This window comes from Syngnathoides biaculeatus, chromosome 15, assembly GCF_019802595.1.
Source record: "Syngnathoides biaculeatus isolate LvHL_M chromosome 15, ASM1980259v1, whole genome shotgun sequence".
In the NCBI taxonomy this organism is placed as follows: domain Eukaryota; kingdom Metazoa; phylum Chordata; class Actinopteri; order Syngnathiformes; family Syngnathidae; genus Syngnathoides; species Syngnathoides biaculeatus.
The window spans coordinates 12,362,664-12,381,730 of NC_084654.1; the positions used below are offsets into that span (position 1 = coordinate 12,362,664).

At 41.9% G+C, this 19,067-nt stretch overlaps 2 long non-coding RNA genes across 2 annotated transcripts; one reads left to right on the forward strand and one right to left on the reverse strand.

Annotated features, from left to right (window-relative positions):
* Positions 1-1,678: 1,678 nt before the first annotated feature.
* LOC133512858 (uncharacterized) lies at positions 1,679-2,726 on the reverse strand. Its single transcript, XR_009798313.1, has 3 exons — positions 2,615-2,726; positions 2,463-2,523; positions 1,679-1,800 (listed from the first exon to the last, which is right to left on the reverse strand). It is a non-coding gene; the product is annotated as an uncharacterized LOC133512858 (long non-coding RNA).
* A 1,646-nt stretch (positions 2,727-4,372) lies between these two features.
* On the forward strand, positions 4,373-18,760 carry LOC133512852 (uncharacterized). Its single transcript, XR_009798309.1, has 3 exons — positions 4,373-4,441; positions 10,915-11,071; positions 18,357-18,760. It is a non-coding gene; the product is annotated as an uncharacterized LOC133512852 (long non-coding RNA).
* Positions 18,761-19,067: the final 307 nt, after the last annotated feature.

Consider the following 19,067-nt stretch of genomic DNA (forward strand, 5'->3'; position numbering starts at 1 on the left):
AGTATTTTAAATAATTCTGCTCTGACATCCATGCCACTCTTTTAATAAATCTTTTTGTCTAGCAAGAGAAAAAAAACATCACACATAACTGTAGAAATGACATCATGACGCTGATAGCTAATAAGTGCGATGTTACGTGACTTAGATGAATGTTTGAAGCCCAAGTTGCTAAAATTTTGCCTTCTTTATGGCTGGTGTCTTCTGACTCTAGTTAAATATATATATATATTATTAATCTCTGGAGGTAAGTGAGTGAATACTTTCGGCAACATTTTGAACATGTAAAGTATATCATTTATTTATATAAAAATTCTTTATATTAACATTGATTAGCATGTAATGTTAGCCTGTTACTGTAATTAGCGTTATACCCAAATTAAATGAGCATTGAAATAAACAATAGCTTTGTTTAGCAAAGATCAACCACCTCCATCCACCTCCCACCCCCCACTGCTGCTTTTCTTGTTCAAAGCCTCGTGGTTTTGGCGCTTGGATTATTGCAACACTCTCCTGTTTGTTCTCTCCCACAATTCACGGCAAAAACTGCAGCTTCTCCAGACTTCTGCTGACCCCCCCCCCCCCCACACACACACACACACACTCACCGCATCACAAGTCCATTGTTTCCCTACCCAATAGTGCATCCAGTATAAAATACTAGACTGCACCTTTTAAGGCCATCAACAACCTTGCCCAGCCATAGTTTGTGGTGGTGACAATGGATGAATGGATGGAATAAAAAAAAGATATTTTTGTCAAAAATGTTGGTGCCTAAATTGTCTGGGAATGGATTGACACTCCTACTGTAATTTACTGCTCGTGCAAAAACAGCCACCTTCCCCTTACACGCTACACAATCAATCTGCACTTTTAACTCCATCAGCCTCTGCGCTTTGAGCCTTTGCTCACACGATCCCATGCGTGGATAAGCGTTCCTCACAGGTGCCCCTGTGACCAAAGTTACTGTGGACACCCCCCTCCCCGGCGCTCTACAGTCACGCAAACACTCCCGTACGCCAGGTCCTTGGTCGTATTTTATTGCGACCACCAGGGAAACCAGATGCTCGCAAGGCCTCGCTCTACATCACTTTCACGAGCAGACTTAACTTGGAAATAAAACATTTGAGGGATTTATAGAATACAGAGACGTCGAGGAAGATGTGTGCTGCCTTGATGGTCACAGAGAGGGAAGCGTGAACTCAATATCCAAGGAGCTAGCTGTTAATGTTAACTATTTGTGCCTTACCAGATTAGGATACATAAAGTCAGCTGTGCTTTATGGATACTCAACGATCAAGACAAGATGAATAATAATAACATTTCCTATCGGGGTATCAAGGAAATGCAGTGTTGCCTCCAAAGTTAAACAAAACTTGGAGGTGGACCCATCTCAGCATCATCTGGGATGTCAACAAAACCTTACACAGACTTTTGTCTTTGTGTCTGAAAAGTGTCACGATAACCACACAAGTCTCGCAAACATAAAAGATTCTGGCTGCTCAAAACTGTGTGGGGTATGCAGTTTATTGATTATTGAACCACTTCTGCGTTAAGCATACAATTACTTTAAATGGTTGTAAAAATGTCACCAAGTAACAACATCGCTGTGCAAAAGCCGTTTCTGTTACCATTTGGTATCTGTCAGCCATCTTTAAAGGCTGAGTAGATTTTTTTAACGGCGAATTTATAACTTTTACTTGACATGTTGCAGGAAAATCACAACTTGGAAGTCACGCAAAAGATTGTCTTCAACTGTGCTCTTTTCCAGGGTGTGGCCATCATTTAGCCTCCTTTCAACACCTTTAAGAGTCACACAAGTGTGGAAGTAAATTAAGCACTGTTAATATTAAAAGAGCAACACAAGAAAACAAACTTTAATCCGAATGATGTGTATTGTGAAATTGAGTAATGTCTCGGATCCAACTCGTGCCTTTAAAATACTGTAGCAATAGCTGTGGGTGGTGTTCGAGTTAAACGCCCTTGGATGCAAAAGCTATGTCCTACTTTAACTTTATCAACATTTTTAATGTTTCATGATTAGCTATTCATGTGTGTTGACTTAACTTGTGGAGTAGAAACGTAGTGATGTTGAAAACATTGACTATTTTAAAATGTGAGAGACCACACACGTCGCATGAACAATAGACAAGCGTGTAGCTAAATGGCTAACGCAGCGCACGGGACACGTAACGAAATCTCAGTGGACAATCACTTATCTTGTCCCCAAAACAGACATCTGCTGATTGTACCAAAAAAAAAAAAAAAAAAAAACCTGTGAGAGGTAACATGATGCCATGGGTCACTGCCGAAAAATGCAAATTCTACCAGTAGTAATTGTTGTGGCATGTACGTATAGAGCCCGTGCAGGTGATGTCACCCTTTTCACGGTGCCATACTGCCGATCAAACAGAGCTGCTCGACATTGTGGGAGACATTGAACCGGAGGAGAATATTTCCAATACCTGACACCTGTTGTGTTGTTGGTTGTCACAAGAGATGAGACAGATATTTAAAGAGATCATTCTATGGAATACAAGCTGAAAAGACCAGAAAATATTGATGGATTTCAGCAATTAAATGTGATGGATGGTGCCCAACCGAAATACACACACACCTGTGTAGCGATCGCTTCAGTTCAGCTAAGAAATATTCTTCTCAATCCCGAATGACCAAAAAGTATTTATGATGCCAAGGTGGCTCATTTGAGAACAATGCGTGTTTAAAAAAAAAAAAAAAACTGTCTGAGGTTTACGGAGGACTGACCACAATCGCTTCAGTGTATGTTCCATGAAGATGACTCCGCCCTCTTTTTTTTTCCAATCATAGTTAATGAACACGAGTTTGTGTAAAACCAGGGGTCATTTATTTAAATATTGGTATTGGTAAATGAAAAGATCGATGGATTCCGGCAAAGGTTAACGCGTGGCCAAAGACACTTCCGCCTTCACCAGCCGTCAAAACCGTCACTATGTGGGATTTATTCCTGATGAGCACAGATCCAGCAACAAAGTATTTGTATGCGTCCAAACTTTTATACCCTTTCAAGAGATTTTTTCCATGTAAATCTCGACGATTTATTCACCAGATCCATGTGTATCCAGTTGTCCAAGACAAGCAGAAGCGAATTAACAGTCCAATTTCTTATCGGCGAAAACATCAATTTCGGCATTTAATACAGGTCCTCTATGCCAAGTTGATCTCATTTTTCCATGTACCGTTGCTTATTTTCACCTTCTAAATGTCTGATGGTATCAGACAAGACTCTTTGAAATTGAAGGCTGAAAACAATTCAAAATGCTTTCTCCGTTGCTCTCCTCCACTCCACACACAACCACATATTTGGCATTTTAATTAGTCGGCCACATTTGACGTCTTTACGAGATGGCGTGAAAACGGGACATTCTTCATCTGTCTCATTATGCAATGATTTGGATTGACACGGTTATTAAAATGTTCCCAGCAGTCTCGACACAAGAGCTTCCTTGAACGCATTCCTCCCAAATGTCTGCTGCCTCTATACCCCCCCCCCACCCCCAATTCCTTTTTCAACTGCTTTTCAGGGAGGTTATAAAACGACACGTTAAATCATTTATGTCTCGCGTGAGGAACTTTACAGACTTTTAAGTGTATTAATCAGATTAGCACAGAAAAAAAAGGTTGCGGCTTGGTGAAGAAATCCCTGCTGGGTTGTTGAAGTATGAAGCACTTTTAATTTTTTACATATCATAACAGAGCTCGAATTCGGAATTGCACACACACACACACACACACACACACACACACACACACACACACACACACACACACACACACACATACTTCCTCTCCCTTGTATGGCATCCATAGAAGCCTGCTGTGTTCTGCATGAAAGGCCTTTTTTGGGGTAGGGGGGGATACAAATGAGATGTGTATGGTAGTAATTACACTGCTTTTTGGCTGTCAGAGCGAGCTCATTTAGAAGATTAATCAGTCATAGATAAATAAACACTTTGCGTGTTACAGTCTTGTGTCTGTCCACAGGAAAGAAGGACTTTTTCTTTTCCACCCCTCCCCCCAAGCAAACTGCTTCATTCAGAAAAGTTGTAAGGGCATATATGAAAGCACAGGTCAGGAAGTTGAAATGGGACGTAGAAAACATTTTCAAACAAACTAGTTTTATTACTTTCAAAAGCAATTTATTTGGAATATTCCTCCTTGAATGTATCAAGGTGAGCGAAAAGGGGGAAATAATTATACCCAAGACTATTTTAATGACTTGTCTTGAATGTATCAATGAAATACTGTATTTCCACACCATTGTGCTTTTACAAAAAATATATTTCTTTGCTTGTGTGCAGATAAAATGTCCTGAAAGCTGTGTTAATCCATCACAGTCCGAAGAGCAAACTCCTCTTGGACCCTCCAGAACCTGGTCACTACCTCTTCCGGGTCCTTCTCTCAGGTAGACTCTACCCAACAATTCCAAAGGTTCTTCCATCTTGACATTTAAATTACTATACCAGGGGTTGGGAACATTTTCGTCTGAGAGAACCACAAAGGTCAAATATTTTAAAATGTAATTTCATAAGAGCCATACAGTATTTTAAAAACTTAAGTGCAGGTATATTTGCGCATTTATGTAAGACAAACACTTTTAGAGTACAATAAGTCTGAATTGTTTTAAATAACATTGTTATGATGTTACTCACCAATGATGACAAAAGTACTTCTTACCATTCATGCTGCACCGTTTTCCTGATGGTTTTGGAGTCTGTTTCATACGTCATCAGATTAAGTTTCACGCAGGCATTGAGTCTTCCATCCGTTCATTGTGAACGTAATTAAATTTGTCTTGCCATCATGCTGGTACGATGGTGAACAGTTCTTACCGACAAAGGCATGTCTTTTATTCGTTTGATTATCTTTATGCGAAGTTGGCAAAATGTTTACTGGCAACATCGAGTACTAAGACGTACTCCCCATCTGTGAATTTAACCACACAGCAGAACCCTCCCTCTCCACAAAGGCTGTCCCATCTTGTTGAAAACGTCGGTACACCTTGTCTTTTTTTCTTTGAGCGACCTTTGTCAAAAGCGTTTCCATAATTAGTTGTTCCAACACGATTGGCGTTAGCCCCTTCTGCGACTGTGGACATCGATTGCCACACCAAACTACGGTACCATCTTTGCACGACAGAAATCACATGTACAGTATGTCTTTATGTGGGTTCCGAAAGACATATGAAAACACCAAAAGAGCCAGGTATGGCTCACGAGCCATAAGTTCCCGATACCTGTGCTAGATGCTAAGTCACACGGGGCAGCGTGTGATGCGCCTGAACAGGCTGCCGGAAAATTCAACAATGAATGTAGATTAGTTGGTAGGCAAAGAACAACAAGAAGCTTGCTTAACTGTTCCTGTTTCCTTGTTATTTTTGTGGTGAATGACTTGGGAGATGCATTTTACAAACACAACGCAACCAGATGCTGCTTTAGAGCAAGCTTTAGTTTCCTTCTTCTTCGGCTATTGTTTTGTTTAATGTCACCATCACGGAGTCCGCGGCTCAGAACCAACTAGGTGTTGAGGCCACATAGATCATAGATATTGAACAGATTTAACATTTACGATTACGACGGGAAATTACTCAAATTAGGCCCGATTGTTGTTATGCAAGTACACTGCTTCACTCTTCAGAATCATACAGAATAAGAAGGTCAAAACGTCCGTGATCATTTTTTTTTCTTGCAAATTGTCCCCATGACACACAGCAAAAGCAGATTTCCATGGAAAAAAAAAATCATTGGATTCCTGTGCATGAGTGTAGCTTGAAACAAAAACTGAAAAATAAAATCTTGGTTAGTCACAACATTTTTTGCATGTTTTTCAGTGAGTAAGATAAGATGTATATCGAAAGCTGAGTCATCAACTTGCACAAAGGTTCTCTTGGCCCTCGGTCGGAATCTGAATGAGTCATTTCCACCTACTGCAGTAGTCTGGAAAATGAAATACTAGTTAATGTAAAGATAAAGGAGAGTCCTGTTGTACAACATCTGGCTGTTCTTGACTGTATGCAATTAAATGTCGCCCTCGTGTGGCGTAATATTACATGATTACATGGGATTTTTTTTATGATTAAAAAAACTCAGTAACTGTACTGTACACGGCTCCGTATAATGGCTTTTATGCAGACTTCGGCCGTTAAAAGTTTTAATTCTCATTGTCGTGAAGGCTTTAATGTTAGTAATATGATTACTCTAGTGGAAATCTTATATACATATATGTATGTATGTACAGTATATAGAACAAACAACAATAATAGCAATACGAATAACAATGATGAACTTAAAGTAAGTTTCTTCCGGCTTGTCCGGTTAGGGGTCGCCACAGCGTGACATCTCAGATGAACGCTCATATTTGTTTGGCACAGTTTACACGAATAACAATAATGAATATATTTATGTCAAAATATGAAGTCAGTGTTATCATGGTCTGTGTTTTAGTCGAGATTATGTTTCGTTTTGTTTCATGTTTTCCCGTGTTTCATATCGTTCTTATGGTTTGGTGATTGTCTGTTCTCATCTTGTGCCAACCTATCAGTTTTCTCGTCTTGTCCTTTGCTTGTATTTAGTTCCCGTTTCTTTTAGTCCTTATCAGTTAATATTGTGTGACGTCATGTTTCCCCGTCCCATCAAGTTGTTGTTGTGGTGAGTTCCTTGTCGCCTTATGTTCCTTTGTTACTTTGGATTGAGTTTTGAGTTTTAGGGTTAGGGTTAGGGTTAGGGTTAGGGTTACTAACTACTAACTAACCATTTACATCCAGAATTCTCGTTTGCCTTTTTGATTTGGAAATTAAAATATATTTTACCAGGCCAGTAATTAATGATAAGAATAATTGTTAGAATATTTATCCCATTATTAAGATTAGAGAGAGAGAAAAAGCGAAAGAGAGAGACAGAGAGAGAAAGCCAGAGAGAGACAGAATTTCTGTTCCCCTTGAAGGATTCCTGGTCACGTGGTTTCAGCAAATGTCCAGTAGATGGCAGTCTCTCCACGTGATTCTCCCGGTACTGGACCTTAAAATCCATCCCTTGAGCACCCATTTTTTGAGCCTATCCCAGCGACCTTTGGGCAAGAGGTGGAGTACACTTTGAACTGGTCACCAGGCAACTGCAGAACTTTATATCCATCCATCCATCCATCCATCCATTTTCTTAGCTGCTTATCCTCACGAGCGTTGCGGGAAAGCCGGCGCTTATCCCAGCTGTCAACGGGCAGGAGGCAGGATGCACCCTAAACTGGTTGCCAGCCAATTTCAGGGCACTTGGAGACAGACAACGGACCCACTTACAATCACACTTAGGGGCAATTTATCCATCCATCCATCCATCCATTTTCTTCACCGCTTATCCTCACAAGTGCTGGAGCCTTTCCCAGCTGTCAACAGGCAGGAGGCAAGGTACACCCTGAACTGGTTGCCAGTCAATCGCAGGACACATAGAGACAAACAGCAGCACTCACAATCACACCTACGGGCAATTTAGAGTGTGAAATTAATGTTGCATATCTTTGGGGTGTGGGAGGAAACTGGGGTGCCCGAAGAAAACCCACAAAAGCACAGGGAGAGCACGCAAACAAACACAGGCGGGGACCGGGATCGAACCCGGGTCCCGAGAACTTTGAGGCCAACTCTACACCAGTTTCTCCACCATGCCGACAAATAATAATTTTGATTGTAGTAATTCTTGTATGCTCCAATTTTCCTATTTTGACATAACCTGAATTTAAATCAAATGAAAGCAAATGTCGCCCCTTGAGAATGTAACGCAAATATTCTGCGACATTAAATGATGAATAATGTGACCCCCACTCAAGCAACCTATTGGCCACTTCTTCCTCTCCAACAGTTTCATCGAAAACAGTTCCTGGAAATTGTCCTGCATTTTAAATGCTTCATCCAAAGTCAATTAAAGGACTAAGTAGGACCATGAGCATGTATTTTGTCCGAGTCTGAATCCTTGTCTAAACAACATTCATGAAGACAAATGTGACCCGAAAGCCTGAGCGATTGAAACAAATAGCAGCGATACGCAGAGTGCGAGCGAGTGTACAGTGATGGATGGTCCGCCCGTTCAGAGACGCTCGTCTGTTAACGGGATGCTAACATCATTACAGACAGCCTGCTAGGCTGCTGAGACAATTAGCGCTCCGGCGACAGCCACGGTCAGCACGTTGAAGACTCAACCGCAGCCGGGGTAGACCTGCTTGGCTTCAATAATGCACTTTTGATTGACCGTAAGGGGTTAACTCAACTCGTTTTGAATGATGTGGCCATCGGCTGATGTCATTCTTCATGAGCATTAATGCTCATTTGGCTGTATAGTTAGCTGACATGTAATAATTCCAATATCTGTTCCAAAAATTTGGATGAATTTTTTTCTCTTCATTTCATTGTATTTCCCTTTGCTGCACTGCCTCCAGTGTATGTAGATTTTTTTGTCCAATCAGATTTCAGCCTCTATGCGCTTCGATGTTGATGTAACCCGGGCCAGATCCTTCCGAAACGGTGACGACAACAATGAAATCAATGTGCTTTGCTTAATTACAAATATTTTTACCTGTAATTTTATTATGTATTTACACATTTGATCTTTTTTCCTAGGGAAGCAAACAACATCCGTTACTCTGTTTTTGTATAATACTGACGATGGTTTGTATGATTGTGACAAGACACCGCAGGTATTCAGTGGTAGATTAGGTCCCTTGAAGGCCCAAGTACCACATTAACAATGTGCCCACTGCCTCTCACACATGCTGAATGCAAATCCAACATTTCTGTTATTAAAGTCAAAACTGAAACTCTTTTTATGATCATGATATAAAACTCAGAACAGAAAAAATTGTGCAATGTTAATGCTAACAAATTAGGTGTGGTATCGGGGCACGTTAGAGACCAACAGAGTATGGTTGGCATGGCTACAAATTAAATGTATGTAATTTTTAAAATGATTATTATCACGGTACTGATTGGATCACATTTATTGGTTTATTTGTCGGTAACATTTTTTGAAACTGATTGCCATGAATTTTTTTGATAGGCAGAAACACAGGCATGTTTACATGCAAATACAGAGAGAACATTTTATTTTCTCCTTTTGACATTTTTCTCGCAAGATTTCACATATTGATTGATATATTGCCTGGAGTAGCTGTGTTAGCCATCCACTTGCTCGTTTTCATCCTAGGCCAAATGGCTAGTTTTAGAATCTCTTGTTCTCCTCAGCATGGTCTGACAAACAAATAATATGTCAGCCATTTTTTCAACCTTAGCTGAGCTCTCATGAGTTCTGTTCTTTTTAAAGCAGTACGTATTTCATAACGTTTCTTGAATTAATTTTTGTATTCCTGTCTAACACGCGGATTGCTTTGGTGATGTGCATTGATTGTAGCTTTGCCAACCTTCACAAATGAATAAATCAGCTTTGCTGGGCAGAGGTGAACACTCATTAAAGCTGCTTCTTGGCGCTTCACTGCAGGCACCCTCACTTTGTTGTTGTTTTCAGCATCACTTTTCATCATTGGTTTTCTTTTTAATGCCACAGTGGGGAGAGCGCAAAGCCTCGATGCCGTATGGCCGATGAATATTTGATGGCCCTTAATGGATCCTTCGCCCCGGTGCCGCCGCTCTGTTTTTCCCACCCTGCGCAGCACAGCGCCACGGTTTGGCATCCGTTTTTGGTGCTTCCCCCGGTGAATTCGCTTGCCAGTCTGCGCCGTGCAGCTCGACAGCTGCAAAGATTTCATCATGCCAGTTGGCGGCCTCGCCACAAAGCGGACGGACAACTGGTAGTGATGCGCAAGTCAACGGTAGAACACAACGCAACTGGGCCGTCGCGAGCCACACATAGCACGAGGTCGGTTATTTCGCCCCCACGGTGAACTCGCCATTGCCAAGGCCGCTCGGTCGGCCGCCATCAACAACACAGATGGACTGCGTCATCTTCTAAGCCGTCCCCATACATCTGGACACGTCAATATTTATGTCCACTGAGTATGAAACATTGTCCTCACCAATCCGCCTGAGAAGATTAAGATCTTCAGTGAGAAAAGATATGACCCAGCCTGTCTTTCCAATTCAGAAAGTGACAGTGAGACAAAGCAACTCCGCATTTACTCGGTGACCTCATCCGCTGCGCAACACACTCCGTACTCATGACAAGAGGGTCACCTCCAACTCAACTTTCATCGTTGCCTTGCCGGTGTAACGGAATTACTCCGTATTTGGTAGGCGTACGTGTCTGAGATGAAGGGCGTGCTTGGCCTTGGGCCGGAATGTGACATATCTGTGGTTGCGTGTGCGATTGCATGATGTGCACCTGTTTTTGTACCGTCCCTGCATGTTTAAGCTCGTTTATTATGCACAATCACAGCTGCCCCTCGCTCCACGTTGCTATTTCTGAGTTGCCCGACGAGCGTGCCGCACAGAAGGACAAAAGAGTCAACAAATGGCACGTTCACTCTCTAATAAATGAATAGAACACTAAAAAGCTTTTATGTCATTGTAGTGCATCAGAAAACCGGAACACTCCTCCTTTGCTAAATACCCAAAAATGTATCTTTGCATGTGAAACTAATAAAATGAGGTTCCAAGACTATCTTGGGCAATTTGAATGAAATAGATAACAGTAAAAAAAAATATTGCTGATGAAAATGAAATCTCATATGGTGAGATAAACAATCTAAAACATTTGATGAGCAATATTGACATATATTCCACAAACATGCTTTTCTGTGACATAATCACAAGTAAAATCTTTTGCTCCTAACAAGTGAACGTAATCCATGCTGTGTTAATACTGATTAGCAAACAAAGAAAGAGAGAAGAAAAACACGTGCTCAGATTCCTCACATAAATTTTAATCACTTCTCTTTTACAAGGTCGCAAGTGGCACCCAATACCGAAGAGTGCCACGCCTCCTCCAACCTCCATCTCGCAACGAATACGAAGAACACTCTCGTCGTCCGATGTGAAAGGTCTTAATGGCGACGCAAATCTATTCCACGTCGTTCTAGAGTTACTCTCAAGGTCACCTTGGTAAGTGGAAAAAGATTTAAGATCATTGGCCGTCACATTAGATGCACAATTATTTACACTTCCCCTTGTGACATCCAAAACAAGCCCTTTTATGAAAAGATGCCTCAGTTTTAATGATGATACTGTCAGAAACATTCATTGAATCGTAAGTATGATTTTTGGTTTGCTAGGGTGGAGAATTGCAATCCAGTAATGTGCATTCAAATCCACCGAACAGGAGCATTTGGGTATTGTATTTGAGGAGAACCAAATTTAAATTTAACACCGCAGAGGACCTAAATTACCAGCAACAATATTTAGAAAATTAGTTTTTTGTTTCTGTACTGTAATGTAATCAGTAGTGCTGAATGATTATTCATTTTTGTTTAAAAGGGGGACTGGTAACAAAAAAAAGGCCTGCAATTCTCAATGTCTTTAAAAATTAACACAATTTGCAATTTTGGTATGTCAGCAAAAAAAAAAAAAAAAAAAAAAAAGATACACATGACTTGCTTTCACAACCACATCAAATAATGTGACAGGCCGGGTCTGGCCCCGGGTCCTTGGGTTTGACAACTGTGCTCTATTAAGTTAAGTTCCAGTGATTGACTTTACCAATCTAAGACTGTCTACCATCTCTAGTCTGTATCTATTGTGTCTTTTTCCAAAACATTTTGACTGGCAATTTACAGAAAAATGTATCCAAAGTATTCTGGAGAAGCTTCATCATGCAACAAGACGATATAGTACATACAACTACCTTTTATTTTTAAATCGTTGTATCAGTGTTATAAATAGGGGACTGTAGCCAGGATTGGATGAACCGTGTTCAAAGTCATCTTTTTTTACATACATCTTTCATTTTTTTTCCTCCTGTTTTTGCGTTACATTGCTTGTGTATATACATTTTTTTATGACTGGAAGTTGGCTACGTCGTATAAACATACTGAGTTGGGGGCAGTGGAGGGTGCAGGTGAGGTTTCAGTGATCAACCGCAAGTCCGCGTTGGTGGTACCACACTGAGGTGTGAAGGGCTCGGGGGGGATCCGGCAGGACTGAAGATCACAAACGATGAGCCTCCCTCACAAAAGAGGTGTGAACTAGCACAAGAGTGTGAAGACATTACGGACAAAAGCAGAGGAATGTGAATGTGCAGGTGATGGTGGGGTGATGACGGTTCTTTGGGAGGAGGCCGGGACATCTTGGGGGTAGCTTATGACCTTTTATTTAGATAATGACAAGGGTCGCAAGGTGAACAGTGCTTCACATTTACATGAAAATGGGGACCGCAGTTTTGGGATTTAGGTGCTAAAAACGGGCCTCCCAAACTTCAGCACAAACGTGAATTTTGTCACACATCCACTACACCACAGCTCTAGGATTGCCTCTTGGTCATTACCAGGAAAGAATGAAACCCAAAGGCCATGCTCTCACTGCTGGAGACACTTACAGATCCACTTATGTTGCAAAGTGATGATTTCATCACACGGGTAGAGTTTCATATGTGCGGCAGACACAATTGTCCAGGATATTTTGACTGAAAGGATAGACACTGTGTGATGCAAGACTTCTTTACTTCCTTTATGAGAGGCGGCCGTCTGTGGTTAGCCGCCGCCTCGTAAAAAAATGAGCTCCTTTTCAAACCGTTCCTTTGATTGGTGTAATATTGTCGTGGAAGTGCCACTCGCTGCCAGGCAGCAGACAGCATGACGTCATTCTCTTTGTGTTGGTGACTGTCTGTAATTTGTCTGAAGAGCTGCCAGCGGCTTGATTTGTCTGTCTGCCCGGTGTCTGCCAGGAATCCCTGCCTGGCACTGCGCCCAAGGGCAAAATTTGTCATGCAGGGTTGAATGCAGCTATGTCACTGAAAATTGAAAGATGTTATATTATATTGTTGTTCATCAGTTACATGATCTCTGCAGATTCAGCGATACCTTTGTAGGGCATTTGATTGGCAAGACTGGTTGGAAACCATCTGGGTAGAGTAGTAAGTTAATAAGTTGGTCGCTCCCTTTGCTGCTTCGATTCTTGATCAGATTTTTTTTTAAAAAGATAGACAGATAATCTTTTACATCTCTGTGAAGATATTTTGGCCTGCTCTTTCTTCCAGAATTGTTTAAATTCAGCAATGGTTTTGCAAGCATGAAGCGCCGTTGTGAAGTCATCCCACTGGATTTCAATCGGGTTCATGTCTGAACTTTGACGACGCCGTTCCCAAACCTTCATTTTTAAAATTGATCTTAAACCATTAAGAAGTTGACTTGCTAGTGTGTTTTGGAGCACGGTCCTGTTCTCGAACCCAAATGTGCTTCACATTTTCCTTCAAAATTCTGTGGTAAAGAGCAGAATACATTGTTTCATAAATTACAACGAGCTGTCCAGGTTCTGTAAGAAGAAGCAGCTCCAGACATCATGTTTAACTGTTGACATGATCTTATTCTGAAATGCTTTGTTACATTTATGCCAGATGTCCACTTCCATCTTGCCGGCCCATAGAACATTGCATGCTGATAGATGTAAATTAATTTTATTTCTCATTTGTTTTTGAATTTCTTTGGATTGTGGCATTTTGGTGCAAATTTTGTAGATCTGCTGGCCAACTTCCATCCATCCATCCATCCATCCATCCATCCATCCATCCATCCATCCATCCATCCATCCATCCATCCATCCATCCATCCATCCATCCATCCATCCATCCATCTTCTTAGCCACTTATCCTCACAAGTGTTGCAGGAATGCTGAATTGTATCCCAGCTGTCAATGGGCAGGAGGCGGTGTACTCCCTGAACTGGTTGCCAGCCAATCACAGGGCACATAGAGACAAAAATCCACACTCACAATCACACCTAGGGGTAATTTAGAGTCTCCAATTCATGCACGTTTTTGTGACGTGGGGGGAAACCGGAGTGCCCGGAGGAAACCCACGCAGGCACGGGGAGAGCATGCAAACTCCACACAGGTCCAACCCGGGTCCTCAGAACTGTGAGGCCAACACTTTCCAGCTGCTCCACCGTGCCGCTTTTGGCCAACTTGATTTTGTGATTATTATTTTTTTTAATTGAATCAAAATGGAGTTAATCAGACTTAGGTGTGCTCACTTAAAATGAATTCAGCGTTCCCCAAAATGTGATTAGCCACAGGTAAGTTGTGATTTAAAAATTCCAGTCCAGTAGACTTCAATAAAGCAAGAAAAATTCAAAGGACCAATTATCAAAACAGAATGTGTCCCAGTAATTTTGGCCTGCTAGTGTCTGGTGGTCACGTGACTCAAAGCATACTTGGAGAAGTTAGCGTGCCATTCTTTGGTCCCTTTCCATGTGCACACTGTTGCAATAGAAGACTCATTCGTCTGTGACTTTGCTCACGTGATACTCTTGTTTACAGTCGTCTGATGTTTGCTTGCGGTCGCGGGGTTTATCGTAAACACGAGACATAGCAGCTGTCCCTTTCTGGAGGCGCTTGAGATCGGACTACACTTTCCTGCCTGTCGCCACATTTTCAAATCGGTAGTGCAGGTTTGAAAACCAATTTATTCATTAGCTTCAACATCTGCCAGTGGGGTTGTTAGCCTGTAATGATCGAAAGCTCTCCCTCACCCCTCCTTGCTTCTCAAAGGGAAATCTAAACAGCCATCCAGCATGAACTCAAATGCTTCCCTTTGTTGAGGACAATGGCGTGATCATTCCTCTGTTGCAGGTGGCCAGGAGCCTCCTGCTGAGCCAGGGAGAATCCCAGAGTCAGCACATTAGCCTGTCAAAAGGAGCAGATTAGGCAACTGGGGATGGCTGCAGGGAAAGAATCCCTACAGAGACCCCCCCCCCCCCAAGGGTTACTTTCCAACAGTAAATGCTTATAATTAACTAATATCAATCTAAATGCTTTAAAATGCTCACAAATTATTCATTCGTGCATTAATGCCTGAGAAGACGAATAGAAGGAGAAGGAAGGATCATCTTTATTTGTCATGAACACAAGCACACATTTTTTTCTCTGGTGCTTGCCCATCACCGTAGTGGACACAGCAAACACACACATTATTAGTGGCACACAGCGCAGCAGGAGGGCAACTTAAGCAACCTTGAAGAAGTTTGGGGTGTCAGTGTCTTGCTCAAGGACACCACAGCTGTGGGTTGGGAGATGTTGGGGGTGGGGTGGATGCTACGTTGCTGCCATCCTCGCGCGCTCTGTCAAGATGGCCTCACAGTATCCTCCCACATCTCAAAACATGCACGGTAGATCGATTGAACTCTAAATTGACCGTAGGTGTGAATGGTTTTTTTTAAAAATATATGCCCTGCAACTGGCAAGTGACCAATTCAGGTTGTACATCACCTCTCCCCTAGAGCCAAGTGGGATAGGTTCCTGCACACCCACAACCCTTGTGAGGATCAGCGGTATGGAAAATGGTTGGGTGGATGGGTTTCCTCATAGTGTTTCTTTCATTTTTTTTGCAATGCAAGATGTTTTTTAAAATTCTAATTTTGAGTCAATTTTTCATTTATTATTATTATTAATGTTATTATCTACTGCTTCTACTGCTAATCCTTATTTTTTATGATTCAATATATTTTAAAGAAAATGTATCATCCGCACTTGTGTGTGTGGAATGGGGCATGAGGCACCAAGGGGGGTCTTGCAAATCACGCCATTCAAGCTCAAGCCGTCATTAACTCGTGGTTAGCACGTCTTCCTCCCACATTTTCTTTGGCTTATAGAAGTTTACAAATTGTCAATAGGTGTGAATGGGAGTGTGAATGGTTGCCTGCCTGCAGTCTTGTGATGACTTTGATCCTGTATAAGTGTCATTAAATACAGTATACACAACACACTGATGAATAACCAGTTTTGATATCATAAGCTCATAAAAAACATGTTTCATTACATTAATTTCATTACATTTGTTTTGAACATGGGATTGCTAAGAAAAAAAATATTGTAAATTTATTAATGAGGGTGTCAGCTGGAAAGCATTGGCCTCACAGTTCTGAGGTCCCGGGTTCGATCCTGGACCCGCCTGTGTGGAGTTTTCTTGTTATCCCTGTGTCTGCGCGGGTTTCCTCTGGGCACTCTGGTTTCCTCCCACACCCCCAAAACATGTAACATCAATTGGGCATTCTAAATTGCCCTGAGGTGTGATTGTGAGTACAGCTGATTGTCTCAATGTGCCCTGTGATTGGCTGGCAACCAGTTCAGGCTGTACTCCGCCCCCTGCCCGATGACAGCTGGGATAGGCTACAGCACTCCTGTGACCCTTGTGAGGATAAGTGGCTAAGAAAATGGATGGATGGATGGATGGATGGATCTTAATGGAATTACATCAGAATGCAATTAGTAATTTTTATTTGCTTTCGCAGGCCACATAAAATGATGTGGCTGGCCAGATCTGGCCCCCTGGTCACCAGTTTGACACCTGTGGTCTACAGTATCAGAGTCATTTTCATATCATTTGATCGATAACAGCAAAGGTTTGGCCTGCTGAATTTCCTTTTGAAAATCAACTTATTTTTCTGGGATGTGCATCTGAATTATTGGCAGATGTTATCCATCATCAGGTCCTAATTGTGTGTTAAGGAAAAAAAAACCAAGGCATTGCTAAATTGTATTGTTACGTGGTGACCATTCCAAGGTGTCCCTCCCACCTCTCAGCCAATCTCTGCTGGCATAGGCTTCAGCTCACGCATTGTGTTTGTCCATCAAATGTTGTTGCGAGCCCCACAAACATCAACAACACCGATAACTGTCGATTAACCCATAAATGGAAAGTTGTGTGAGCAACCAAACAGACTTAAAACAACAACAACCTCATATATCTGTCTTGTTAGATGGAAATGAAAAAAAGTTTACCTCCTCTGTGTGCACAGCAGCGGAGGTAGAGGGGGCTTCACAGGCTGGAGGTGGGAGTCGAGAAAGAAAAAAAAAACTCAACACATTTGTTTGGTCTAAGAAATCAATAAATCTTTCTTCCTATGAACTCGCCGGGAAAGAATGACCCAGAAAGAGTCTTTCTGCAACTTCAGTGATTATGTTGAGTTTCTTCACAGCAGGACTCAAACACCCAGCAGTAGCCTATGGGCGAGTGAAAGGGCAGAAAGACAAAGAAATGTTTTTTTTCCTTTTTTATATTTTTCGCACTTGCCATATGGGACTGCCGGCATTAAATATGAATGTTAATCCATATGTTGAATCTTTTTCCCATGAATATTTAACATACTAGTTATGCAGATGTGTGAGCTTTACATCGTCTCACAAACCTTCATCACTTCTTTTTTTTTTCCTCTCTCTTGCCGCAATCAATAAATGATAGCGCTCGACAATCAAAAGCCTGCCAGGATGAAACCAAATCAAAACATCTTTCACTGACCACCTGAATCCCGACATGAAAGAGGAAGGGCACTCTAGGATGGAAATATTGATCAAGCACCGCGGCGCGGCGTGTTAAGTTCAAGTGCAAGTGAGCGCTTGGTGCACAGATCGGCGTGCCTGCCGTTCGTAGTGTGGTGAGAGAGACGGCGGCGGGGTTATGTGGAGGTAGGGGTTACAGGTTCAACCTCCTCGCAGCTGTGGAGTGAAGTCTGAAACTTTCACAGAGATTACATTCATCTTTTGTTGCCACTTCAGCACTACCGCCGTGTAACAATAGAAGCTGGTTTCCATGTGGCTTAAAAATTTTAAAAGGATTCTTTTTTTTTTTAATGCCCCGAGGATGTTATTTGTGCGTGGATTTTGTTTGATTTTCATTATCCAAATTCTCCCCCACATGAAAGGGGACCCTTCCCCTCTATTAATAATTGACATTTTATGACTTTCCCTCTCCTCTTGCCACGCGTGCGCTTTGATGCGAGCGCTGTTCTTTTATCAGCGTTGTGCCATGTATTGATCGCCTCGCAGATAAGCATAATCAAAGAGATTCCTCGTGGGGGAGTCAACACATGGTCACATCGCACTCCTGGAATGTGCTGGGACTCCTTGTTTGGCTCATCCTGTCTGGGAAGCACTTTCTCTGGGTTAAATATTCACACAGAATAACAAAGCTCTCAAAATGACATCATTTGAAGAGGAAAGGGAGGGATTTGGGGGGGATTCAAAGTTGTTTAAAAACCCAGAACTTTGTTATTAAAAGTGGCATTATGTAGGTTTACAACTTTCCATTTATACAATGGCTACTCTGTAAACCAAATTTGTAAGTAAATAAGAAAACTTGCATTGTATCATTAACCTACACTAACACCATAATAAAGTCGTAATTGTTGTTAATATTTAGATGAAATATTCTTCAATCTGTCCATTTTCTGTTCACGAGCAGGAAACGGGAGGAAACCAGAGTACCTGGAGAAACCCCACACATCCACGGGGACAGCATACAAACTCCACACAGGCTGAGGAAGGATTTGAACCCTGGTCCTTAGAACTGCGAGGCAGCTGTCTTCACCAGTTCTTCTTCTTCTTTTCCTTTCGACTTGTCCCGTTAGGGGTCGTCAGAGCACATCATCTCAGATGAACGCATATTTTGTTTGCCACAGTTTTACACCGGATGCCCTTCCTGAGGCAACCCCTCTGTATTTAGCCGGGGAGAGAAGCTTACAGGACTTGGTATTCCCTGGCAGTCTCCCATCCAAGTACGAACCTGGGCCAAATCTGCTTAGCTTCTACGATCTGACAAGATCGGGCGTTCTCAGGGTACCCTGTTGCTGCCTGAAATATACTTCCGAGCCGCAAATATTAAACAATCCAATGAAAAACAGTAGATGAAGCCAGTAAGTATGGTGGCAACTGAGTGTGGTTTTTTGTTTTATGCTTCTGCACAAACGAGTTCATTGGATGACGTTTGCGACCTCCAACCTTCTTCTGTCGGTACTTTGGTAAACCAAGGAAATTGCTGTGTGTAAACAATACAAATACTGTTGGTTTGCCTTTTTTTTTCATGATCTGGCCCCCAAAAATTCTCACTAAATGGAGCAATGGCCCTATTCGGACTGTTGTTTTGTTCTCTTTTGTTTTGGTTTTCTGTCATTAC